The 27,039-nt window shown below is 40.1% G+C and overlaps 5 non-coding genes across 5 annotated transcripts; 3 read left to right on the forward strand and 2 right to left on the reverse strand.

Annotated features, from left to right (window-relative positions):
- Nucleotides 1–1,097: 1,097 nt before the first annotated feature.
- TRNAS-UGA (transfer RNA serine (anticodon UGA)) lies at nucleotides 1,098–1,179 on the forward strand. Its single transcript has one exon. It is a non-coding gene; the product is annotated as a tRNA-Ser (tRNA).
- Nucleotides 1,180–7,410: 6,231 nt separating this feature from the next.
- Nucleotides 7,411–7,482, reverse strand: TRNAQ-CUG (transfer RNA glutamine (anticodon CUG)). The gene has a single exon. It is a non-coding gene; the product is annotated as a tRNA-Gln (tRNA).
- Nucleotides 7,483–13,357: 5,875 nt separating this feature from the next.
- TRNAR-UCU (transfer RNA arginine (anticodon UCU)) lies at nucleotides 13,358–13,448 on the forward strand. The gene is given in 2 exon segments: nucleotides 13,358–13,394; nucleotides 13,413–13,448. It is a non-coding gene; the product is annotated as a tRNA-Arg (tRNA).
- Nucleotides 13,449–22,597: 9,149 nt separating this feature from the next.
- Nucleotides 22,598–22,704, reverse strand: TRNAL-CAA (transfer RNA leucine (anticodon CAA)). The gene is made up of 2 exons: nucleotides 22,667–22,704; nucleotides 22,598–22,643 (listed from the first exon to the last, which is right to left on the reverse strand). It is a non-coding gene; the product is annotated as a tRNA-Leu (tRNA).
- Nucleotides 22,705–23,820: 1,116 nt separating this feature from the next.
- TRNAK-UUU (transfer RNA lysine (anticodon UUU)) lies at nucleotides 23,821–23,893 on the forward strand. The gene has a single exon. It is a non-coding gene; the product is annotated as a tRNA-Lys (tRNA).
- The last annotated feature ends 3,146 nt before the right edge of the window (nucleotides 23,894–27,039 follow it).

Here is a 27,039-nt window from a genome sequence, read left to right on the forward strand (position 1 = left end):
ACAATGATGGCGATACTATGGGGTCACTATGGAAACCTGGTGGTGTAGTGGTTAAGTGCTACAGCTGCGAACCAAAGGATTGGCTGTTCGAATCCGCCTAGGCGCTCCTTGGAAACTCTATGGGGCAGTTCTACTCTGTCCTGTAGGGTCGCTGTGAGTCGCACTCGACGGCACTGAGTTGTTCTTTTTTTTTTTTTTTTTTGGTGATAGGGTCGCTATAAGTAGTGGGTTTGGTTTTGGGGTTTTGGTTGACATCTCCGTAAGATGAAATCTGATGCAAACCATACGGTCTCTGACTCAAAAATCAACCCTATTAATTTCGCTGAATTTATTCTGACATTTACGTGCTTTCATCTCTCTTTGGTTTTTGTGCTTTGGGAGGGACAGAGAATATCCTCCCACGGAATTCGGGTCCTTGGAAAAGCCCGTTTTCTGAGTTCCTCCCTTTTCCCGGGCCTCAGGTGGCCGAGAACTTCCCTTTCTTGTGAACGATCTTGGTCCTTCATCAGGACAGACTGGAGTCACCTTTCCCTGAAGTGGTCGGAGACTTTCCCAGCATGGTCCTTTCTAGTTAGAACAGAAACTGCCCCCCCCTTCTCCCGCCTCACTCCCCGCTCCAGTCCGGTTTTAACCCTTCCTCTGGAGAGGCAAGTCACTTTCAGGCCCTGGAAGAGATTCTTGATTTAGATTTTTAACTTCGTAGGCAAACGCTGGTGACCCCGTTCTAGTACGTACTCTTCATTGCCGGTCCTTCTACCATTGGCATTCACAAGCCTGATGTTGTTTAGAGAGAACTGTCGACTTAAGTCTTTCTTTCTGCCTGTTTCTGAGAATTCGGTGTGAGCGCGCATGTCCGCGGGTATCAGCGGCTACTGGACGAGCTTCCCGGAAGGTCTAGTCGCCTGTCTAAAAAAAAGAGGCGCCATTTATTAAATTGCAACATCATCCACTGTTTCTGGATTTGCTCTTGATGAGCTTTTGCATTCATCAGAGGCCTGGACAAAACTATGAAATTCTTTGTTGTCAGTGTATTAGTTGTGAAAGCTCCGTTCTTCCGTTATTTGTTCACCTCGGTCCTTAAGACTACCGAACGGTGAGTAGTCGTGGCCGAGTGGTTAAGGCGATGGACTTGAAATCCATTGGGGTTTCCCCACGCAGGTTCGAATCCTGCCGACTACGGTTTTACCACCAACGTTGTGTGACCTTCCTGAGGTTTCTCAAGTCATTTAGCCACAATCAACCCAAGTTCCTGCACTCCAGTTGTTCCTCTCCAACGCTCATCCTCCATCCGTAAGATCAGACAGCGGCCTCTTTCCCCGTGTTTGGAGACTTCCTCAAGACATTCTGTGGACCCTACCTTAAAATTAGCATAATCTACCAAGGACAATTTCCTAAACTTCGTTAAATGCCTCAGGTCATAGCCAGCACGAATCTCTTAACATCCTGTCAGACTCCTGCCTCTCCTGCTGTACTAGCGCTGAGGTGGCACCCTCTTAGCCACTGTCAAGTCAAGGGCTGTCAGGATACACAGAAGGCAGTAGCACTGACGGATTTTTCTTTGGAGTACTTAAGACGTACTAAGACATGAGTTAAGTACCAATCACATAAAATTTTTTCCCCATTTTACAGATTAAGAAATTGAAAATTAGTTTGCTTGAGGACAAAGGATGAAATCTACTTAAATCGAGGACATCTAGACAGAGTTGTGAACCCAGGTTTTCATACATTCCACAAGGGATATCCCTAAAATTATCAAGTTGTTTGCATATTCAGGGTTGAATTTCTTAGTATACAAAACTGATACAGAGCAGATCCTATTTTTCAAACCCTTATTATATGTCACCATTCCAAAGGTTTTTACATGCCTTTTAATTTGTGGCATTCTCACCACATGCTCATTTTACAGACCATAGAGTCCCTTTTTAGGGGGTCGGTGGGTTTAGAGTCCACAGAAATAGTGGAGCCAAGACTTCAGAGCTACAGAGCTACAGAGCTGCAGGTCAGAACTTGAACCTTGCATGCTTTTGTCTCCAAGGCCTGGTGCTCAGCTGGTGTCCCAGTCTGCTTCTGCCTGTGCTAGGGATTAACACCACAACCTGTCTCTATCATTCAGAGTCGGTTTGTTGTTCTGGATTTCTCCTCCATGGTAAATGGAGTCTTTGGCAATTTCCTTATCAGGCCACCAGTGGTATGATTTAACCTGCTGGATTTAGCCTGGAGTGTGGTGTTGTTGCCTATCTAGTGCCTGGGCTTTTGTTATCTCCAGTGCAGGGATTATTATTACTTGTTTTCGAGCTGTGTGTTTCTTAACAGTTTATAAAGAGGTCTCCACACATTAGATCTTTTCAGCCCCTGGGTCCCAGAGCCTGATTCTCAGAAAGACTTTTTTAATCAACAGGATTTGGGTGCAGAATCCAAGACTACTTAGAGAAAGGTTAAAAAAGAAAAAGAAAAAAACTATCTTGGCCCAGAGATGGAGAGAAATTGGCGGTATGCCACACATGTTGGAAGGAAGTGAGATGTCTAGAAATCTGCAGAGCTAAGAACCACAAATTAGTTCAAATTACATTAGTAAAAATTAATGCCTCAATTCTGTTGCACAGAGATGCCAGAGAAAATTCTTTTGTCAACACTCCTTGTCTCCTCCAGTACTTTCAGGGGACAAAAGTGTTTCTGTGGGGGAGAGCAAGTGGGAGAAGGGAGTAAGATGTATGTAAACCTACATGTGACAGACTGATTGGAATGGTAAATGTTCACTTGAAGCTTAATAAAAATTTAAAAAAAAAAAAAAAGTGTTTCTGTGGGCTTCACAAATGATTGGAAGAAACAAATAGTAGATTCAGAGGCTAATGAGTTTAGTTCCCATACAGAATAAAGAAAGATGTTAGCAAAGTTCTGGGTGAGAAAGAAGAGATGGCAGGAATAGGGCAACATAAAAAGGTGATAGCATTAACTAGAGAAAAAGACTTACAGATGTGGACTATAGGAAAGGAGATAAGTATAACATAAAGTTTACAAGAAAAAATTGATCCCAACTGGTCAGACCAGGATATTTTCTTGTAAAATTACTTGACTTTGAAAATGAAGGAATAATCATTTAGAGAGCCAATAAAAAAATCACCTTTGGGGAAGAAAATTGCCCTGGAAACAGCTCTTTCTAGGTTAATATTCAATTTCAAGAGAGTGGAAAATACTTACAAGAAACTTAAGGAAACATAATGTGAGTCAAAGATTTCGTATTCAGCTAAGTTGTATTTTGTGCCAAAGACAAGTGGATTCACACCAGGAAGTATTATGCAGTATCGAAAAGGAATAGGTACGTACATATGGCTGAATCCAAAAGATATGTTGAAAATTTCAGAAGGAAAGTGAGATAGATAGCTAAACATTATTCAGGTAAAGTAAAATTAATTGTACATATAATACTAATATCTCTTTTGCAGGGATACATTTTAGTAAAAATGTAAATGTTACATACGTTTAAAATTGCCTTTGTGAGAGAGATTGGAGGGAGGGAGTCCATTATGGAGACAAGGAAGAGTCAATCAGTCAAAGAGAGGTCTTTACACAGACCAATTTACGAATGAGATAACCTAAAATTTCTACAGGTGCTTAAAATCATTGTAATCTTTGAGACACAGGGTAAAACAATGTCAGAACTTGAACTTTGCGTACTTTTGGCTCCAAGGTCTTGGTGCTTAACAATTGTCCCAATCTGCTTATGCCTGTGTATCACTTAAAAAACCAACCCACTGCTGTCGAGTGGATTCTGACTCATAGCGACCCTATAGGACAGAGTATAACTGAAACTCTATGTGTATCATTTGATACCCTTTAAATGGATAAACATTAGAATGACAAAAATTTTCAAAGTATTGGCAATGTTGTAGGGATATTCAAGTACTTGCGAAATGCCGGTTGGAATTTTATGGAGTCATTTTGAATAGAAATCTGGCACCATCCAATTAAATAAAATACAAATCCCAGTGAACTTTCCCAACAAGCCTATAGGAAGCTGTCTATGAGTATGTTCAATGCAGTGGTATTTATATTGGTAAGATTCTTAGCCAATTTGTCCAGAACTTGGTGAGTTGATAAACAAAATTTGTGTGTATGCACACACTGAAGTATCATATAGGAAGTAGAAGCAATAGATTAAGTGTAAAAATTATGTATGAATACTTTACCATTTATACAAAATGAAAACATGCAAACAAAATTGCATATTTCACAAGAAAATATTCAAATAAAAAGTTACATACTAAGTAGTAAAATAGTTGCTACTATAATTAGAAGGCATGGATTGTTATGGTGTGAAATGGAAAATGTCAATCAATTATTAAGTCAAAAAAGGGATCTTACATGGACCAATAATGGTAATGTGCCCTGAACTGTGAAATACAATGAACTCAAGTGTCTATGTTTGAATTCCAAAAACAAATTAGAACCCTTTGATATTTTGTGGATAGTATCATTTTCCTCTAGCCAAAGACCACAGGAATATACCTATAGTCAAATAAATTCAGTTTATTATTCATTGCAGGATAGGAATGTGCATACTATGGGGAATCGTGAAGTGTGTGAGTAAGAGGGTATTAGGAAGAACCTATTCTAGGATGCAGGCTTTGGTTGGGTGATTTAGGGGAGGGAATAAGAAGCTCTAGATTGGATATTGTCAGAAGCCAGAAGCTATTCTATGACTGGGTCTCTTAATTAATCTTATTTATAGGCAGGCAAACTACAGCAAGGATAAAGTTGTAACTGGTTAAAAAAACAAAGTGACAGTCACTCATTTTAGCTGAGAAAGAGGGATATTTGGTACTCTGTGGCTGGCACAGAGACATTGTTTTTGTCTGTTCTTAGATAAAAACATGAAGTGACCTTGTTTCTTCTTCCTTTATTATGGTCTCGGAGTAACTTTGCCTGTTATTTGTACTCTGTGAGATTGCTTATGTTCAATAGGAGAGCAACATGGCCTATATCTGGGTGCCAGGCCAACTTCTGGAAGCTGTAGGCTGCTTCTGTAGCCACACATCTCTTGTGACAAAATGCTGTTTTACCTCTTAACTTTAAAATTGAGACTCAATACATCAAAATTCTTTTGGGATAGGAATGAGACACTGATTTTGACCAAACTCTTTGAGTTTCATCTCACAACGAGACAGCATCTAACATATGGGTAATGAAGTACACTAAAACAATCTAAAATGGAATCACTAGTTTGGTGTGAGATGAATGAATTTTGAGCTGATCTATGGTCATTAGCATGATAAATTCTATTTTAGGACAATCCCTGTACAGAAAATGTCTAATCTTGTCAGCGAGGTATGTTTAGTTTACAGACAATAAAATAATCTATGCATAGAATATTCTAGAATACAGACATTAAAATGGTGTTGTTGTATGTGGCAATACTTTTGATAGGAGAACATTACAAAAATGACTCTGATCACATTTGAAAGAAACACCTGGTTTTTTTCTTAATAGAATCAATAAGGAAGGCCAGAGAGCTTAAATAATCCAGCTGGTAAGACTTGAATTTTTAGAGGGAGGATTATACACAAATGCATGTAAACTCTTTTTCTTCTGGGGAACAGAAAATACTTAACTTTTTTTCCTATGGCAGCTTTTATCATCGATATATACGGAGCGATTGGCATTGGCTGTGGGTAAACTAAGTTTCTGCTTTCTCTGTTCATATACTAATCTACTTCAGTCCATGCCTTCTTTCTTCCTACATTAGGCTGGGTCCTCCTAGGCTTAATAAGAAAAACCAGACAGGGAAAGAATGCTCCCACTTCCCTTCGATGATAATTAGAATAATCCATAGGTTGATAGGTTTTAATCAAATGTGGCTACCAATTTTTGAGCAGAGAGAAAATATGCATTAACAATCTCTTCTCTCAATTTTCTAATTTCAATTCACCTATGCAATTTTCTGATGATATCGATGTATGAGATAAAAAAACTTAGGGTTTTACAGTTGCGTAGTGAAGACATCTTTTACATTTTCCTCTAGGAAAGAAAATGAAAATTTGGGGGAATATAAGAAAGAAGAAAGCAAACTTCAATTTTGAACAAACTTAAAGCAATCTATTTATATGAATGATGGGGGATGAAGAGTGAATTCCACATACTGTGAAGGTCAACACGAGTGTAGTAAGACCATAAGTCATATTTCCCCAGTACAATACTTGCAAAAATTCCAGAAATGCATAGTGTTTAATGGTTAGTGACATACTCTGAGGGAGAAAATCTACAGCCTGGTTTTAAATAGTGAAATGTGTTTGCATCTAGCAGCAGAAGCTTCAGAGAACTCCTTTGTTATGAAGTAGAACCTGTGAATGTTTGAGTAAACAATTTACACAAAGGACTGTATTGGGAGGAAGCAGAGGGTAAGTCCAGTAGAGGATGGTAGGAGTGGAGAATCCACATTTTGGACACATTTGGAGGTAGTAATATGTCTAGGTCGTGAGAAAAACACTTACTTAAAAATCTCACACACACAATGTGGTATTATAATAAGAGTGCCTGCTGGAGTGGAATCCACCCCATCCCCTATTCCACAGGAAATGTCTGCAGCTTTCTAATCTAGAAAAAAACAAAAAACTCTCACTTCAACCAAAAGAAATACTATGCTAAAAGCAATATTCCCAAGAGGTATGCAAATCAGCACAAGAACAAATGAAAAAAATATAAAAGAAGAAAACTTGTACAAAGAACGCAATTACTAAAGAAACAGCGGTCACTCGTAGCTGGTGTTTCGTAGGTGGCATAGCGACCAGATTAACATTATAATCAAAGTATCATTAAGGATTTTTCCCAGATTTTGACCCTGAAATCTGTTAAATTTGCAGATTTGTTTTCGTAATTTTTTAAGTTTTATGTATTCTTTAAAGTCACCTAATTTAAGGTTATATATGCTGGTTTCAGTGACCATTGGGAGGATGGAGTATAAACTGTGCAGTTAAATGTCATGAACGGAAAAGAAATTTGCTATTAATTGTATATCCTCCTATACCATTAGAATTATGTTCCACGTTTAAAATATTTAATGTTTTCGAACAATATTTTTAATGTGCAAAAAAAAAAAAAAAAAACCTTTGAGTTGATTATTGCTTTTTACTAGAGTTTGTTTTCTAGTAGCCCCAGAGAACAGAATTTTTGCCGGATTCCTCCTCTATTTACTTTGATGCTTCTGCTTTTCTTCCCCTTAAAATAAATTGCATTAAACCTAAATAAAATCCTATCTCTGTCTTTACGCCCAGATGCAGGTGTGCTGGGACTTTTAGGAACTCAAGAGAAATATCACAGACAAGATTTATTTGGGTCATTTAGGCTGGCAGTTTTTTCTATGACGCGAGCCGGAAGAGAAAAAGGAGACAAGGGGAAAAAGAGAAGAAATGACACAGGTCCCACCGAGACTTGAACTCGGATCGCTGGATTCAGAGTCCAGAGTGCTAACCATTACACCATGGAACCCCGCTTATGTGAGCACCGCCCATAACGGTTTACGATAGGCAATAGTGACTCTGCTGAAAGCATTAACCCTAGCTTCGCAATCGAAATTCTTAGTCTACCCCTCCCTGCTCACCGCAGTATTTCGAACAGATCCTTGGAAGCTTTTATTTTTTTCCAAGTACTCTAACCCACATAGTCTCCCCGCCCCCCCCGCCCCGCCCAGTTCTTCCTTAGGAGTAACTGAATGAGCGCTTCTTATATGCCAGCACTGGACCCAAATGTTTTATAATCGGTTTATAGTTTAGTGCTTAAAACCTGGCGAAATGGGTAATTTTAGTCCCCACGTAGATGGGAAAATTGAGACTTAGAAATCTCATCTTTTATGTGCAACTCTGCTCAATTTCAGCTGTATGAAATTTTCTTCACTTAGATTATTTAGCTCAACAAACTTTAATATGTTGGATTCTGGTGCATTTACGGAAGAAAACTAGCAGTAGATTCTGTGCTTGCGAGAAAAAGGAAAAAGGTGTGCTCGAAGAAAAGTTCTCAATCTTGTCACATGGCGGTGAGAGGCACATCAGAGATCATAGACTTAACCAAGTCACCCTACTCGCCTTCACCAATAGGAAGGTGCCCAGTGAAGGCTGCCAAAACGTTCCCTGCTGCTATTCCACCGAGACCTTTCTTTTAGGCCTAGCGCGCTTCCTTCCAGAGCCGGGCTAAGTCGGTTCCTTGGCGTCGATCCCACACCAGTCCCTTATCGCCCCTCTCGCTTCTTCTTCAACTCTCCTGGTCTCTCACCTTCATTCGCAGCACGCATTGAGGCTGCTCAGCAGCAAAATTTCATCAAAATTTCAACAGAACTTTTACTCTTTGGAATTTGTGTTGGTGGAATTACTGGGGTGCAGGTTGTCTTCTGCACACTTATCCCAGAGGATGAAAGGCATTCTCCCACGAATATTTTTCTTGCACAATGGCTTCTAACACCAGCTTAAATGAGGTGGCACGGTGACTACCCGGTTAAAACGTACATCCGCCCTCAGGACCGTGTGCTCTGCGAGTTAAGCGACTAGAGGCCTCTGTACTTGGAGAGAGAACATCCCTCTCCCTCACAGCCGCTCCCTGCACCCTGATGCTCTCACCTACATGGAAGAAGGCCATAGAAAGAGATCTTCCAGCCAACTGGGATGAACAAAACTGATTAGAAAAAAGAAAGAAAAAAAGCACATTTAAGCCCTTTCAGCGTAAACTTTAGTTTATTGTGTGTTTTTGCAAAACATCATTTCCATGCAATTCTCTTATACTGAGCACGTTCTTAGGGCAAGGACCTCGTGCCAGACTCAGTTTTTGTGCACACTATCTATAACTGGGTATGATTTCTAGCACAGGTGTCATGGATTAAATTGTGTTCCCCCCCCAAAAAAAGTCTTGGAACAGTAATTTCTACAGTTATGAGTAGGATCAGACTTGATGGCAACCTGTTATGGCTGTGGATATAATCCCATTTGGAAATAGTTCTCTTCGTTACATTAATGAGGTTTTTTTTTACCTGTCTACGGTGTATCTTAAATGCAATCACTTTTGCGATATAAAAAGAGCAGATTCGGCACAGAATCAAGGAAGCACAGATGGGGGAAGACAGATGCCAGGCCACATGAACATCTCCAAGTAACCCAGAAACAGGAGCTGAAAAAAGACAAGGACCTTTCCCCAGAGCCGACGCAGAGAGCCTCCCTCTAGAGCTGGTGCCCTGAATTTGGACTTCTAATCTTCTAAGCCCAGAGAAAATAAATTTCTATTTGTTATAGCCATCCACTTGTATTTTTGTTATAGCAGTACTAGATAAGTAAGGCAACAGGAAATAAAGAAGGTGTTATCTTGTAACTCTCAACAGTATAGACCAAAAAAATAGCCAAAGGAAATACTTATAAAGAAAATTTGGAACAAGCACTTGTAAAATATGGACATGCAATTCCCCCTCACTAAATGCAGGAACCACTTTCTCAGGCCCCATGATAGCTGATGTCCCTCTGGGCAGCCCTTTCTTGGCCTAGAGTTGATCTAAGAGACTACACAAACCTGAAAGCAGGGAGGAGGAATTGGGAAGAGAAGAAAACAGAACCGAAATAAATTGAAGGATTCAAACAGGACAGTATATTCTTTTAGGTTCTTATTATTTAAAAAAAGTAATTAGATTAGAGCCTTTTACAAGATCATTCGTTTAACTAGTGTTATTGAAGTCTTGTAGTGAGCCAGGTGTTGCGCATGGTGCTGAAGACACAAAGGTAAATGAGGTAAAGTCACAATTCCTGCTTTTGTGAAAATCAGTGTCTACCAGGAGAGATGTTCCATAAACATGTACATAAAGCAAAGTGCCCTCCCAGGGACAGGTTGAAGAAAATGGTTGTAAAAGAGCAGCCTAATATAACTGATAAGAGGGAAAGCTGAAATACAAATGAAAATGGAAATTTCTGTTTTGGACAAGAATTGATAATGTTGGTCTGAGGGAAGGGCTAGTCCCTGATTTTCCATATACAAAAAGCACAGCAAGAGTGCAGTTTATGAATGCTAATAGTAAAAGAGGAAGTAGTTCATTCTGATCGGCAAACAAGTCAGTAAAGTACAAAAAACAACAACAACAACACAAAAGATAAAGTATAAATTCCATAATGGACTTAAAATTATGGCTCAAACTGGCCTCCAAAGTCATTTACTATTAGGGTAGCATGTGCCATTTTTGATATGTGAACATGAAAAATCTTGCTCGATAACCATGTTATTTCTACTCTGCTATTATTATTATAAATAAAAACACTGTAACTGTTTCTGTATACAAAACGTTTGTGTTTGGTTAAGATTAATTCCCTAGGACAGTGTACAATGTACTGAAAACGAACTACTGGTTCAAACGTTATGGAAATGGCTGTATTTGTTAACCCTATGATTGCAGGAAGAAGTAACATCCTGTGGGAGTATGGAGAAGGGAACATTACTTCTGTTGTCTCAGAGAAAATCGGAAGTGGGTGAACTTTAACTGCGAAAGAGCTTTTGGGACAAGGGCGTAAGGCAACTTTCCCCCTTTGTCTCAGAATTTGAGGAAATCTACTTGTTTGTGTCCTGTCAGGGCTCTTTTGTTCCCAAAATTGGAACCTAGAGTCTGTAAATAAGCTTTCCGTGCCATACTCGTTAAAATGAAGCTGGATCCTTCCCTTATAAACCATGTAATGTCTAAGTCCCGAATCAACCCTATTAATAATACAGCCTAATGTTGTCTAGCGTTTACATGTTTTTATCTGTCCTTTGCTCTCCTGAGCAGGACAGAAGGGCCCCCGCTAAACCCAGTTCTTTCGAAAACTTGTCGTCTGCCCTCGTCCCTTTTCTTCTGGCCCCTGTTGGCGGGGGCTCCCTCACTCGAGGGATGTTCTTGTGTCCCTCACGCAGGAGCAGAGACGTGAATTTTTCCGAGCTGTTGGAGACCTTCCGGGAATCCTCCTCTTCAGTTAGGAAGACGCCCCAAAAAACAAACCCATTGCCGCGGAGTCGATTCCGACTCCTGGCGACCCTGCTCGTCTATTCTCCATCGCCTCTCATCAGCATTCCGCTTAAGTCCCATTTCAATTAGTCCTTTGAGCCAGGGGGCAATTGAGTTTAACGCCAAAGTAAACGCAGATGGCCCCGATTCTCTCCAGTTCCCTTCACTCCGGTCCCCTGTCCCACTAGCGTTTACAAACCGACGGTACTTAGAGGCCACACTCGGTCCCAGGCCGTTTGTCGGCCGGTTCCCGAGTCTACTGCAGGACCAAAATATTACAGACAAATAAAAAAAATCTAAATACCCCCTGATTATTACCCACATAGAAAATAGGAAGTCTAGAATACATGATTTACAGTAGATGTTTAAAATGTTTGGATCCTTCCAATAAAAAAAAGTCTCTGAAAACTATTTAGTAGGAAGAGTTGCTATGTTACAGAATGTAGGGTGGGTGAAAACCACTCACCTTCACCAAGGTATAAAATAAAAAAGAAACCACTACTTAGCGATGGTTACCAGGTGGTTACCAAGGTGAAGAGATTTCTTCAAATTTATAACTCTCATAGAGCTCAAAATTCCATTTCTTTACTTCTTTTTCCATTGGGCAGCAGGAAAAATGAAGGGGAGAAGTTGAAAGAGGGAAGGAAGAGAAGAAAGCCCAGAAAATGAAAATATAATACTGAAAGAAGGAGCGGTGGGGGCTACGAGGAGGGAGGACCACTCAAAGGGGGCCAGTTAAAATGCTGAAAGAGGATTGTACAAGGAGCCCTAAGCCTTTCTCAACCGAAGCTCCCTGCTGTTATTTTAATTCTTAGTTTGTGAGGCATCGAGAGTGAGTTTACATTGATTGAGACTGAACTTGGCCTAAAGAGGCCTCCGCAGTCGGGCTTCGATGGAATCTGCTTACCACCTCTCCCTTTCCTTAGGTTCCCCGAAGTCCCCCCGAGGCACTAGGGAGGTGCTGGGAGGTAAGACCGGTGGAAGGAGCTGAGCGCTGAGGAAGGGCGGCCAGACGAGGAGGACAAGGAGGGGGAAGTGAACGGAAAACTGCTCTCACGGTACCTGGGCTCGCAAGTTCTAGGGCTCAACCTTCAGTCCTGGTCTAAAACTTCTTTCTGCCTTGTATTTCTGCAGACGGTCAGTTCAGAGCTCGTGATTTGTCCTGCACGTTTCAGAATTGTTTTCCGGAGGCAAGACGGAGTTGAGAAGTCGTAGACTCCGCAAACTACCTTTCCACCCATCTTCAACGTTAACAATAGTGGCGTAATGGTTAAGAGCTATGACTGCTACCAAAAGGTCTACAGTTCGAATTCGCAGGGTGCTCCTTGGAAACCCTACGGGCCATTTCTACCCTGTCCTGTAGGATCGCTGTGAGTTGGCATCGACTCGGTGGCAACGGGTTTGTTTTTGGGGTTTTTTTTATTATTAACAAGTATGTGAGGATAGGCAACTCGGAGATTCCGGTCTCCCCGTGAAGATGTGAGTTCAAATCTCACTTCTGACATATTGCGCCAAGACCACCTTGTGGTCGGGACACCTGAGATGTTTTTCCCTTCCCTCCACAACTCTCCTGCTGCTCAGATAAAACCGCTCGCTTCTACAAACCGTGGACTCGCTTGCGCTTGGATCTTATCCTCGGTAGCATCACCTGTAGTTCATCTTTTTTTCCACAAAGACGTGGACCCACCTCACCGACGGTCGCTAGCAGAGCCAGTGCGTCAGAGAAAAACTCCAGCAAAAAAGGCGTTTCTTGCTTCTCAGCCCAAACAGAAAACCTGTGATATTTCTAAAGTTACCTGGACATGTTTTAAAACCTCAGACCTTTCTACCCAGAGGGAAGGCGACAGTGGACTTGCGTCAGTCACAAGGCCAGCGTTTTCTCCGGGAGCACACTGACAAAATAACATATGGAACCGGTCTTTTTAAAAAGAACACAGACGCAAATAAAAAGGGCCTTCCTTTCCGGAGAGAGAACTCCAGGCTGGAGTTTGAGGAGAAGGAGTGGTGGGGCCTGGCTACTTATTAGAAATATCTCCTACGAGCACAAGCTGAAAGTTCCTCCAATTCTCTCTTGTGTAGCAAAGGGTCTCGAGTGTGGGATCGAAATAGCTCAAATTAAATGAGATGTGGTCTTTGATCCACTTTATCTCACCGAGACGAAAGATAATAGTCACCGGAAGGTTCAGAAGCTCCCCTATGTCGAGAATTGCATGTCCTTTGCGTTGTCCTACTTTTTTTTTTTTTTTTTGCGTTCCTTGAGCTTTTATGCTTCCTGGAACAGTGTAGGTTTTCGTGAAATGTATTAATAGTCAAATAAATGTGCTCAGCAATCTTAGGATGCCAGCAAAAGCGGGCTGTCACCTAGGCTCTGTGGCGCAATGGATAGCGCATTGGACTTCTAGCTTTCCTCTGATAAGGGATTCAAAGGTTGCGGGTTCGAGTCCCGCCAGAGTCGCTACTTTTCTTTTTAATTCATCCCTTCAGGTAATTTTACACGTAGTCTACGAATCTTCTGTCCGTACAAGGCTCACTGCGAATCAATTCTTTTAATGGTGTTTACGTTTGAGGAGCTTCTTCATGAACATTCCTGCATGTGTCCATAAAAAAAAAAAAATAGCTTCTGATAATTACATAAAGTGTAAGGGAAAGAGAATGAACACAATAAAAGTTGAATGTTAAAATGAATACTAAAGATTGTTCCTTATGAAAAAGCTTCCTGGGGTGGATCAGTTTTGTGTTTTCCTGGCCTCTGTTTGAGGATTACCAGTAGGTTTCACAACTGTCTCTATTAAGAATGCCGCAGCGTCCACTTGAAACAGCCCCTGTTTTCTAGCTGGTAAAATCCAAGTCCACCCTTTCCACACTGCCCCTCAAGCCCAGTAGCACTCATTGTAAGCACAAAATTCTCACCTCTAAGAAAATAATTAAAATTTAATTTGCTTTTAAATGAAATATTATGGATGAGAATGTCTACAAATGATTTTGTCCAAAACAAAGATCAGTAAAACTCCCTCCTTCCCTTAACTGTACAAATACAAAGAGCAGAAAAAATCAGTCTCCTATACATTTTTATACATCCTAGACCACTTCTTCCTTAATTCCCTCAACTGGTACCTAGTTTTGAGTATCCTGTGGATCTTCCCAAATGTTTTTCACTCATATATCTCCACTCAACTGTCTTTTATCCAATCTGATCATTTCTGCCATTAAGTTGGAGTTTTAGTTTTTACAATGAATGTACTTGTTAATATGATTGAGTTTAACTGTATCAATTTGCTATTCGTTATCTATTTGTCATATTTTTTCTTTGTCCCTTTGTTCTTCTTTTCCTGTCTTTTTTTTGGGGGGGGGTTGAGTATTTTTAAAAATAATTTTATTACTTCCACTGACTTTTTACGTATACTTTTTTTTGTTAAAAATACATTTTTGGGTTTACAATATGCATTTCTAATTTATGCGAGTTTACTTTGAATTAATACTATGTCACTTAACGTATAATGTAAAAATGTTTCTACATCGTAATTCCATTTAAACCCCTCTCATGTATCTTTTTTTTTCCCCCATGTATGTATGAAGACCCTGGTGGCGTAGTGGTTAAGTGCTATGGCTGCTGACCAAGAGGTCTGCAGCTCAAATCCGCCAGGCTCCTTGGAAACTCCATCGGACGGTTCTGTCCCATAGGGTCGACTATGAGTCAGAATCGATTCGACAGCAGTGGGTTTGGTTTTTTGGTCATACGTGCATGGAGACCCTAGCAGCATAGCGGTTAAGTGCGACGGTTTCCAATCCAAACGGTTGTGGTTCGAATCCGCCAGGCGCTCCTCGGAAACTCTATAGGGCGGCTCTACTCTGTCCTATAGGGTTGCTATGATCTGGAGTCGTCTCGACCCCAGTGAGTTTGGCTTTGGAGTTTTCATATCCGTACTGTGCTCTTATGGTCACATATTTTACTTTTACATGTTACAAACTCCACAGTACATTTTTATTATTGTTTTTGCTTCAAATAGTTGCTTGCCTTTTAGCAAATTTAAGAAATAAGAGAAAGTATAGTTTTTCATGTTAATCTACATATTTCAATGTCCAGCTTTTTTTTTTTTTTAATCTCTTCCTGGAGATCCAAATTTCCTTCTGAAATCTTATTCTTTCAGTTTGAAGAAATTTAGTATTTCCCTTAGAGAGAATCTGCAGGTAGCAAATCCTCTCAGCTCTTCTTTACCTGAATATATATATATTGTACCTTTATTTTTTAAAAGATATTTTCATTGGATATAGACCTCTAGGTTGATAGGGTCTTTTTGTCTGTTTGTTTTTCTTTAATACTTCAAAGATTCCGTTCCTTTGTGTTCTAGACTTGCATTAGCTCTAATGAAAAGTCAACCATTATTTTTATTATTACTACCCTGCATATAATTTGTCTTTTGTCTCTGGTGCTTTTAAAAATTTTTCTTTACTAAAACTATAAAGATCATAGAAGAAAAAATAGAGTCAACACTAGAGGCCTTCATATGTGGCATAAATAGCATACAAATCATAACTAACAATACACAAACACCAGAAGATAAGCTAGATAACTGGGATCTTCTAAAAATTAAACATTTATGCTCATCAAAAGGCTTCACCAAAAGAGTAAAAAGAGAACCTACAGACTGGGGAAAAAAATTTGGCTATGACAAACCTGACAAGGCCTAATGTCTAAAATCTATAGGAAAATCCAACACCTCTACAACAAAAAGACAGATAATCCAAGTAAAAAATGGGCAAAAAAAAGGGTATGAAAAAACTTTTCACCAAAGAAGATATTCAGGCAGCTAGTAGACACAAGAGGAAATGCTTGAGATCACTAACCATCAGAGAAATGCAAATCAAAACTACAATGAGATATCATCTCACCATGACATTACTGGACAAAAAAAACCACACACACACAGAAAATAACAAATGTTGGAGAGGCTGCGGAGAGCTTGGAACTCTTAGCACTGCTGGTGGGAATATAAAGTGGTACAACCATTCTGGAAAACAATATGGTGCTTCCTTAAAAAGCTAGAAATAGAAACACCATACAATCCAGCAATCCCACTCCTAGGAATATATCCAAGAGAAATAGCCATGACACGAATAGACATATGCACACCCATGTTTGTTTCAGCATTACTCACAGTAGCAAAAAAATGGAAACAACCTAAGTGCCTATCAACAAATGAATGGATAAACAAACAAGGGCACATACACAATGGAATACTATACAATAATAAAGAACAAAGATGAATCTTTGGAACATCTTACAACATGAATGAATCTGGAGGTCATTATGTTGAGTATAATAAGTTAATCACAAAAGGACAAATACTGTACGAGACCACTATTATAAAAACTCATGAAAATGTTTATACACAGAAAGAACAACCTTTAAAGGTTACTAAGGAGGGGAGGGGTGGGGAAGAAAAAACACTAACTAGACAATAGATAAGTGGTAAATTTGGTAAAGGGTACAACAGTCCACAATTCTGGGGAAGTCAGCACAACTTGACCAAGGCATGGTGGTTGAAGCTTCATAGATACATTCAAACTCCCTGACATACCTAATTACTTTCCTGAGGGCTCCCTGACATACCTAATTACTTTCCTGAGGGCTGGGGACCATGCTCTCTGTGGACATCTAGCTCAATAGGCATAACATAGTTTATAAAGAAAATATTCTACATCCTACTTTGGTGAGTAGCATCTGGGGTCTTAAAAGCTTGTGAGCAGCCATCTAAGATACTCCACTGGTCCCACCCTGTCTACAGCAAGGGACACTGAAGAAAACCAAAGACACATTGGAAAGATTAGTCCAAAAGACTAATGGACCACAAGTACCACAGCTTCCGCCAGACTGAGTCCAGCACAACTAGATGGTGTCTGGTTAGCACCACCAGCTGCTCTGACTAGGATCACAATAGAGGGTCTAGACAGAGCTGGAGAAGAATGTAGAACAAAATTCTAACTCACAAAAGAAGACTAGGCTTACTTGTCTGACAGAGACTGGAGAAACCCTGAGAGTATGGCCCCCGGATACCCTTATAACTCAGAACTGAAGTTACTCCTGAGGTTCACAAAAAAAATTTCTCCTTATATTTGGTTTTAGCAGCTTGACTATTACTTACCTAGGTGTGGTTTTCTTTGTATTTATCTTGGTTTGGATTTTGGATTTGCAGTTCTTCCTGAATTTATTATTTCCTGTTTTTGATTAGATTTGGAAAATTTTCATCTGATATTTCTTCAAAAGGTTTATTCTGCTTCATTCTATCTCTCTTTCCCTTTGGGAATTTCAAATACATATATGTTAAACTACTTGATACTGTCCCACCATGGAGACTTTTAAAATATTTTTCAACCTTTTATCCCTCTTTGCTTTAATGCATATAATTTCTATTGACCTTCCAGTTTATTAATCTTTTTTTTTCCTCTGTTGTATCCAACGTGGCTTTTATTTCAGGCATCATATGTATTTTGTTTTAAGGTTCCATTTTGTTATTTTTAAGAGTTTCCATATTATCTCCTGAAATTTCCCATATCTTTACACTATTAGGTTTACTTTTTCCTGTAGATACTTTTACTATACTATGCTGTATTAATTGTCTATTGATGTGTAACAACTTACTCCAAAACTTAGTTGCTTAAAACAACAAATATTTATTATCAAGTATAGTTTCTGAGTTTCAGGAATCTGGAAGTGCCTCAGCTGGTTGGTTCTGGATCGGGGTCTCTCCTGCTGAGGTTGCAGTCAAGATGTCAACTAGCTCTGCACTAATATGATGACTTGACTAGGGCTGGAGGATCTGCTTCCAAGATGCCTCACTCACGTGGTTGTTGGCTGGAGGCCTCAGTTCCTCATTACATTAATTTCTCTGCAGGGTTGCTTGATTGTCTTCTTAACATTGTAGCTAACTTTCTCTAGAGTGAGCAATTCAAGAAAGAGAAAACAAAGGAGAAGACACAATGTCTTTTATGACTTAGACTTGGAAATCACATGCCACTGTCAAAAACTGACGAATCTGGGGTTTTACTCGTATGCTAAGAAGTTAGACTGTTACAGGTTCACGGATACTAGCAGAAAATATGAGACCCCTGGGTGAGAGACAAAGGACATTTTATTATTCACTGTGATAGTAGTAACCAGAGTAACATCAGTTGCACTGATTCCCCAAGCACCATTTCCCACAGGATGGTACACTGAAGGCCAGGTGATGCCTGCACATGTAGCAGGTACACCATAAGAAAAGAACTCCAAGATCAAGAAGCTCAAATCTTATATAAGTGTTTGCTAACAAACCTGCCTAGTATTCACCCCCAGAGAAAGACATTGTCTATTATTTAGGACAGTAAACAAATCTCCATAAGGAGTCCCTATGTCTTCCAAGGCCTCTTGCTATACAGATGTCCACAAAAAGATAGCGTGGAGCAAAAACTGTTAATGCCTGTCACGGATTGAATTATGTCACCCCAAAATATCTGTCAACTTGGCTAGGTCATGATTCCCTTGTATTATCGTATGATTGTCTACTATCTTATCTTCTGATGGGATTTCTCTATATGTTGCAAATCCTGTCACTATGATGTAATAAGATGGATTAGAGGCAATTATACTGATGAGGTCTACAAGATTAGGTAGTGTCTTAAGCCAATCACTTTTGAGATATAAAAGAGAGAAACGAGCAGAGAGACATGGGAACTTCATACCACCAAGAAAGCAGCACCCAGGAGTAGAATGCATCCTTTGGACCTGAGGTTCCTGTGCTGTGATGCTCCCAGGCCAAGGGAAGACTGATGACAAGGACCTTCCTCTAGAGCCCATACAGTGCAAAAACCTTCCTCTGGAGCCGGTGCCCTGAGTTTGAACTTCTAGCCTACTGGACTGTGAGATAATAAACTTCTCTTTGTTAAAGTTATCCACTTGTGGTATTTCTGTTACAGCATGACTAAGACAATGCCTTTTCTCAGAAGATGGGCAAAAATGAGACAGAACTAGGGAGACACCCATCACTTCTGTCCTGATACCATGTGGATGGGACTACACAAGGGTTTGAATGCCAGAGGGCAGGGATCACTGGGGAGCCATCCTGGAGGCTGGCTACCAGGTATGACAAAGTGTGGTTTTCTTTGTTTTTATTCAGCTCAATTATAATATGGCTCCTTGAATATTTAGATCAATTTTTAGTCATTATCTTTTCAAATATTGCTTCTTCCCAATTTTTTTCTCTTCACACCTTCTTGGCTTTTATTTTCAGTATGTTATACTTACAGCAACAGTAGCTGCAGAAACTTACACTGTAGCTCAAACCCAAGAGCTGGCGATGGCTCATAGGTAGCCAGAGACCTAAAATGTGTCCACAACTGCATGAACCTATATTATACAGAAGATTGTCAGTTCATGGAATTACAGAGTCAGGGGAGTCCAAAAAATAAGGGGAAGAATGGGTGTCCATGTAATCAACAGCACCAGCTTGTACATTGCTCCCCAGTCTGTAAAAAACTGACACCTCAGATTAAAGGGAAACAAGTAGTAGTGATGGAAGCAAGATCTGGAACAAAAGACAAAATGTATGGTCAGAAAAATTATCTGAAACTTAGAAATAGGCAAAAGAGATTAGTGGTTGTCCTTTTGGTGCAGTGCTAGGCTTGATTTTCTATTAACTGGGTTATTTTATGAGTCTGTAAGAGCAAGATTAACTTGTAGAATTTTTGCCTGATAGATACTTACATTGTGTATCACAGCCTGATGGAACAGATTACCCCAAATGTTATGGTTTATGGCCCTACAGATTGTTAAGCAGATTTATATCTAACACAGGAATCTCATCCTAACACTTCCTTATTAAATTTTCTATAATTATCTAGCTTCTCAAATGCTCTTTGAACTGGCTTTAACATCAAATTTGTTCCCTTATGAATTAATATATTTAAAAAATATTTTGTCCTTTTGATTTTATATTTTCATGAAATCCATGATTTTACTTTTTTGAAAAATACACCTTAAAAGTGTGTTTTCATATACTTTGTATATACTAAAAAAAACCTATTAGAAAGATGGGAAAATAAGGTAAGAGAAAAATAATAGGAAACTGCTACCAATGACAATATATTCTACACCAATGACAATATATAATATCACAATTTTACAACTGGTTAAACTGAAGGCAAGAGACAGAACCATGTGACCTAACCAAAGGCCTTACCATCTTCCCTATCAGTTAAATGTCTGGAAATACTATGCTTATTGATTAGTTTTGAATCAATCCATTACAACTTTTGGGGTATCATAAGATTGAAAACAATAACACGTTCTTGGGGGACAAAAGAAGGGAAGGTAATTTCTGACTGGGACACCAAGATGATGGAACATACAAAATAGATGGGTTTAATAACTTCAAAAGATTGGGGCAGCAGAAATGGCAAGAAACACGTTATGCTAGTGGGGAGGGACTAGGGCAGATTTTCCAGTGCCCATGAAATGTTAAATACCTAGGAAGATAAATTTGGGAAGTGGGTTTGGAGCAAACAAGGGGTGCCTTGAATGTCAGAGCAAATGGAACTATGAAGGCTAATCATTTAGTGCTCACATGCTTTGTTTCATATGATTTGAAGGCAATTTATCAAATTCATGATCCCTTTCTCCTCCCCCCAAGAACCTCCAGGTAAAAATTGTTATCTCTGTTCTATAAATAAAAGAATAACAGTTAGAGAAGTAAACAATCTGAAATAAAAGGGAACTACTAAGTGACAGCACCTGAATTCAAGCTTGTATACGTCCTCATGTTTTTGATTTCTATACATTTTTAAAAATAATATCCTGAGTCTTATATCTGAGAAAGAACAACAAAATTAAATCAAGCAAGTAACAGTAAGTAAACAATACTCCCAGATGATCACCCATACAAGAAATACACAACAGCCTTAAATAGCTGATAGACAATTGTTGCTTATAATATTTGAACTATCCTCCATAGGAAATGAAATCCTCTGAAAGCTATTAATTAGAGAAGTAACCAATAAAACTAACAAATACTAGTAAGAAGAGTGACCACTGCATGAACAACTCTTACCTTCACCAGGGTAGGAAAGACAGAAGAAATTATTGGTAGTAGGCTGAATAAGGGTCCCCCAAAGATGTCCCATCCTAACCCCAGGACACTGTGAATATGTTACCTTATATGGTAAAAAGGGACTTGCAGGTGTGATTAAGGATTTTAAGATGGGGAGATTATTTTGGGTTATACAGGCGGGCCCAATGTAATCACAAGGGTCCTTATAAGAGGGAAGCAAGAAGATCAAAGAGAGAGGAAGAGGAAATGTGATGATGGAACCAGAGGCTGGAGTGATACACTTTGAAGATGGAGGAAGGGGCGATGAGTTATAGCTCTCTTTCCATCTTTTTTTTAAGATGTAGATTTTAAAACTGAGGTATTACCATTATTCCACGAAAAATTGATACACTTGTGATTCTTATTGAAAGAAAGAGCCAGAAAAGAGGTGAAGTACCAGGAGGAGGTGGAAGATGGGAAAGTGGCATACAGGCAATGCCCTAGTGAGGGAAACAGAGTCAAGTGATGCAGGCTGCCTCTAGAAACTAGAAAAGACAAGGAAACAGATTCTCCCTTAAAGCCTCCAGAAGGAATGCAGCCCTGCAGAAATCTTGATTTTATACTTCTGATCTCCAGAACTGTAAGAGAACAAATTTGGGTTGTTTAAAGCGACCAAATTTGTGATAATTTGTTACTGAATAGTGATTATAAAGCAAGCAGGAGAGTTCTTTCTAGTCCAGAGTTTGTCAGTATTTTAGGCCAGATAATTCTTAGTTGAGGGGTAGGATATTTAGAAGCATCCCTGCATCTACCCACTAGATGCCAGTAGCACTGAACCCAGTTGTGACAACCAGAAATATCACCAGACACCACCAAATGTCCCGTGGGGGAATGGGAGGTGGGGCAAAATCCCTCGTTAAGAACAATCTTCCTTCTGTCTTTCACATCTTTCTTACTACATGCCATAAAATATATCACATCCCTATATCCTTAGGCCAGCAGAGGGAAGTGAGGGAGTCAAGGTATGCAGGAAGGAAAGAAGACAACCAGCAGGTGAAGAAAATGACTAGGATCAGGTGAGGAATATGCACAGCGAGGGACACACAGAAGTGAGGAAGAAAAGCTCAAAACACCTGCCGCTAACCTCACCAAAAAAAACAGGACAGTTAAAATACTGAAATTACAATTTGCAGCTCTCTTTTCATCTTTTTTTAAGACGTAAATTTTAAAACTGAGATATTACCATTATTCCACAAAAAATTGATACACATGTGATTTTAATAGAAAGAAAGAGCCAGAAAAGGGTTGAAGTACTAGCAGGAGGTGGAAGATGGGAAGGTGGCATACGGGCAAAACTCTAGTGAGAGAAACAGAGGACATTGGAGAAGGTGGGAAGGGCAAGTTTTGGTGATGTGGCCAAACCCGCAGTTTGTGACTCGGTCAACAAGTAGTTGCGGAGGGAAAAAGAGAAGAAACTCCGAGCGTTAGGCACTCAAAGGTGAAATTCTTTTGTAGCAAACTTGGCAGAAATGAAAAATCGTTATGTCAGGAATGGGATTCGAACCCACGCCTCCGTCTGGAGACCAGAAGCCCCAATAGCTGGAAGCGAGAACTTGAGTCTGGCGCCTTAGACCACTCGGCCACCCTGACACATCTGTGACAATTCCTCACAAAGTCTTACCCATTGCACTACCAGAGCTCCCTGATGGACATTTATTAATACATAAAGTTCCTTAGGTATATATTCGTCATATTATATTTAATTCCTGAAATCCTGTATGTAATCTATATACTAAAGTGACACAATATACTGTTTTATAATATTTGGCACCATGCATAACATGATTTTTACGCGTTATTCATATATGGTTAAAGTTGTATTTGTCTTCATATACACAAAAACCAATAAATATTGTTATAAGAAAGAAGTATTATTGACTCAAAAATAAGTAGCCCTGTGTTAGGCAGTCCAAAGCTTGTACAGGCTCTTCCTATCTTCCTCCACCTTTGCTTCCGTATTTTGTCCTCATGGTCTCTCTCTGTAGGTGCTCAAAAAGATTCTCAAGAACCAATGAACACTGAAATGAACCATGAACACTGTGTCTTCAACTTACAGGTCATTCCTGTCTTTGAATGAGTTGTGGTTCAAGATTAAATGTGGAGGAGAAAATTTTGGAAGGACCTGGATGTTTTTACCTGGCCCTAAAGAACTTTTTTTTTTTTTTTTTAAAGAACTCAGAAATTCCATCTCTGAAAGTGCAGGGAAAAATACCGAAGGATGCAACCGAACTTGATTCCCCTGCTTTGTGTCAAAGTGACCATTTCATTTTCTTTCCCCATCTTGATTCTCTAGAGGATTACTCCAGTTGTTTTTCAATTAGTAATTACCCAGTTACTCCGGTTGTTCCTGAAGTGGTCATCTCTTGCCTGCTCTTCTACAGCCTGGTGAGGGAGCCTGCTCATCCTCTCTTCAAACATATCTGAGGAGTAAATTCCGTCTCCGAGGAACTCTCTGGCCAGACTAACGATACCTCTTCAGCAACAATTGGCTGTAGGAATAATCTTCATTTTCCTTGCAATTGTGCTCTTTAATCAACTGTTTAATGAATGTACAGCGTGGATGTTAAAGGATCTGCTTGGTGATAAGTGATTCAGGAACACTTAGTCCTAGGTGATTCAGCCATACTTCTGAAAGACCAAAGACTTGCTTGTAGCCAAGGATTACCCAGGCTCTTCATGACGATCTAAAACCAAACGCCCCAGGGGGCCTGGATAGCTCAGTCGGTAGAGCATCAGACTTTTAATCTGAGGGTCCAGGGTTCAAGTCCCTGTTCAGGCGCTACCGGTTGTTTTGATTTCAATCACATGTAGGATCCTTTAAAGACAAACTGAAGCACTCCTAGGCTTTCAAAGGGAATTTAAAATCTTGAGAAATAGGAAAAACGGTATTACAGCAATACAAAAATTAATTTGTAATCAAATTAGTTGTGAGTAACCCATACTTAAATTCTGTGGTTCATGTGGGAGTTGCTCATTATTCCAGTGGGTGGGGTGCCATTTGGGTGGGCCCTATTAGAATATAAACTCTGAGAGTAGTAACATTGGCTTTTTGATCTTAGAGGTTTCCCAAGCCTTAGGCCAGATCCTAATACACAGAAGTTTTGCCCCACCCTACAAAAAAACAGTTGATAAACTAAAATCCAAACACATTTTGAAATTGTATTAGTTGTCCGTCTGTCCTCTCATCATAAAACCAGCCTCCTTTCCCTGGGACTTAGATAATCTATACAAATTTTGGAAATGGCTTCTGTGCATTCTTTTTTTCCTTTGTGCAGTGCTACGGGGTGCAGCAGTACATCAACAGGGAACTGCCAGAAATTCAGGCTGGATTCAGAAGAGGATGTGGAACCAGGGATATCATTGCTGATGTCAGATGGATGTGGGCTGAAAGGAGAGAATACCAGAAGGATGTTTACCTGTGTTTTACTGACTATGCAAAGGCATTCAACTCTGTGGATCATAACAAATAATGGATAACACTGCGAAGAATGGGAATTCCAGAACACTTAATTGTGCTCATGAGGAACCTGTACATGTATCAAGAGGCAGTTGTTCGGACTGAACAAGGGGATACTGAGTGATTTAAAGTCAGGAAAGGTGTGAGTCAGGGTTGTATTCTTTCACCATACCTATTCAATCTGTATGCTGAGCAAATAATCTGAGAAGCTGGACTATATGAAGAAGAATGGGGCATCACGATTGGAGGAAGACTCATTAACAAGGTGCGTTATGCAGATGACACAACCTTGCTTGCTGAAAGGAAGAAGGACTTGAAGCACTAACTAACGAAGATCAATGACCATAGCCTTCAGTATGGTTTGCACCTCAACGTAAAGAAAACAAAAATCCTCACAACTGGACCAATAAGCAGCATCATGATAAAATGGAGAAAAGATTGAAGCTGTCAAGGATTCATTTTACTTGAATCCACAATCAATACCCATGGAAGCAGCAGTCAAGAAATTAAGACATGCTGCACTGAGCAAACCTACCGCAAAGGACGTCTTTAAAGAGTTGAAGAGGAAAGATGTCACCTTGAAGACTAAGGTGCGCCTGACCCAAGCTGTGGTATTTTCAATCGCGTCATATGCATGTGATAGCTGGACAAAGAATAAGGAAGACTGAAGAAGGGCAGATGCTTTTGAATTGTGGTGTTGGTGAAGAATATTGAATATACCATGGACTGCCAAAAGAATGAACAAATCTGTCTTGGAAGAAGTACAACCAGAATACTCCTTAGAAGCAAGGATGGCGAGACTGCATCTTATATATTTGGACATGTTGTCAGGATGATCAGTCCCTGGAGAAGGACATCATGCTTGATAAAGTACAGGGTCAGCAGAAAAGAGGAAGACCCTCAACGAGGTGGATTGACACAGTGGCTGCAACAACGGGCTCAAGCATAACAACCACTTTAAGGATGGCGCAGGACTGGGCAGTGTGTAGTTCTGTTGTGCATAGGGTCACTATGAGTCAGAACTGACCTGACCGCACCTAGCGATAAAAACATCAACTTTCCTAAGACTTTAAATGGTTATTAGACAAAAAGTTAGGATTCTCACCCAGTGAATGCTGTGTGTGCAGAGAAAGATTGCATTATTCATAATTGTTTCTCTCATTTCCAGGATGTCATGTTTCCCTAGGTTAGGAGTGAAAGGATTCCTAACAAATAAACACATATTTAAAAAGTGGTGAGGTCTTTCCCCTCCACCCCTAACCCCACCTTAAACTGGGCCTCAGGAACCCTCCAGCAGTAGAGCAGCAGGAATCTTCTGTATCTAGAAGTGCCTGACATAAAAACGTGAACTAGTCTCTCAACAGGAACATGGAATAAAAGATCAAGTCTGCTGTTCTCCGGATTGAACCATCCAGTCCTCTCTAGAGTCCTAATTCGGTTTGTGAAAGCATGAGATGTCCAAGAAGAGCTAGAGAAGTCCATGGCTTCAGGGACTTTTAGGGTCTCCCGGAAGTGCGTCTGAATCATCCAGGGCCTGGAACTGGTACCGGAACTTTTTATCTCTGAGAAATAATTTAATCTCTAGCTGTGCATTGTTAAACAGTCAATTAAGGCGCTGAACCGCAGGGGAAATGAAAGTCCAGCTCAGAAAAGAGTTAAATCCATTCAGGAGCATTTTCACTGGGGTCAATCAATGATTGCAGAAAGGGGGTAGTTGAACAGAACAGAGGGGCCCTGGGAGATGGCCTATACTTAACGGACAGGGGAGAAGAGCAGGATGAGCAAGTTCTTTTATGATTTTAAGAAGAGGCTGTGTCTAGGAGTCCTGGTGGCATAGTAGTTAAGAGGTTGGTTGCTGACCAGACACTTCTTGGAAAGCCTATGGGCCAGCTCTACTCTGTCCTATATGTAGCGTCTCCATGAGCCGGGATTGACTCCACTGCAACAGGTTTGGGATTTTGGCTTTAGGATGTGTTCAGTTTAGAAGAAACTGCAAGAGAATTAAGAGACTGAGGAAGAAAAGGAAGGTTACAATTTACAGCACAAGACAGGGGGGTTAATTCTGTTGCCCCCCTTCAGAGTTTTTTCTGCACTTTCATAATTGGGATTTCCAGGTTCTTTGGGGGGGGGTGACGCCCACTTCGAAGTGTTTCTTCAGTGGGAAAAGACCACCTCCCTCAGAACCCACTTCTCTTGCACTTCTCACTTTTCTGCACACCTCTCTCCAGTGGCCTCTCCTATGCCCTCTTCTGCTCTTTTCCCTGCTTGGTTCCCCATTATCCCTCATTTGCCATTTAAACCCATCCTTTCTCATCCACGAGGGCAAAGTGGAACCACTGGATAATCCATCACCCGCTAACACTTGAAGATTCCACGTTAATCCAGGTCCTCGTCTACTGTGTATCACCGCATTTCATCTTGAGTTCCATTCCGTTCAAACATAGGAATGATCTTGTGTTTGAGGAAGT

Source organism: Elephas maximus, chromosome 1, assembly GCF_024166365.1.
Source record: "Elephas maximus indicus isolate mEleMax1 chromosome 1, mEleMax1 primary haplotype, whole genome shotgun sequence".
Classification (NCBI taxonomy): domain Eukaryota; kingdom Metazoa; phylum Chordata; class Mammalia; order Proboscidea; family Elephantidae; genus Elephas; species Elephas maximus.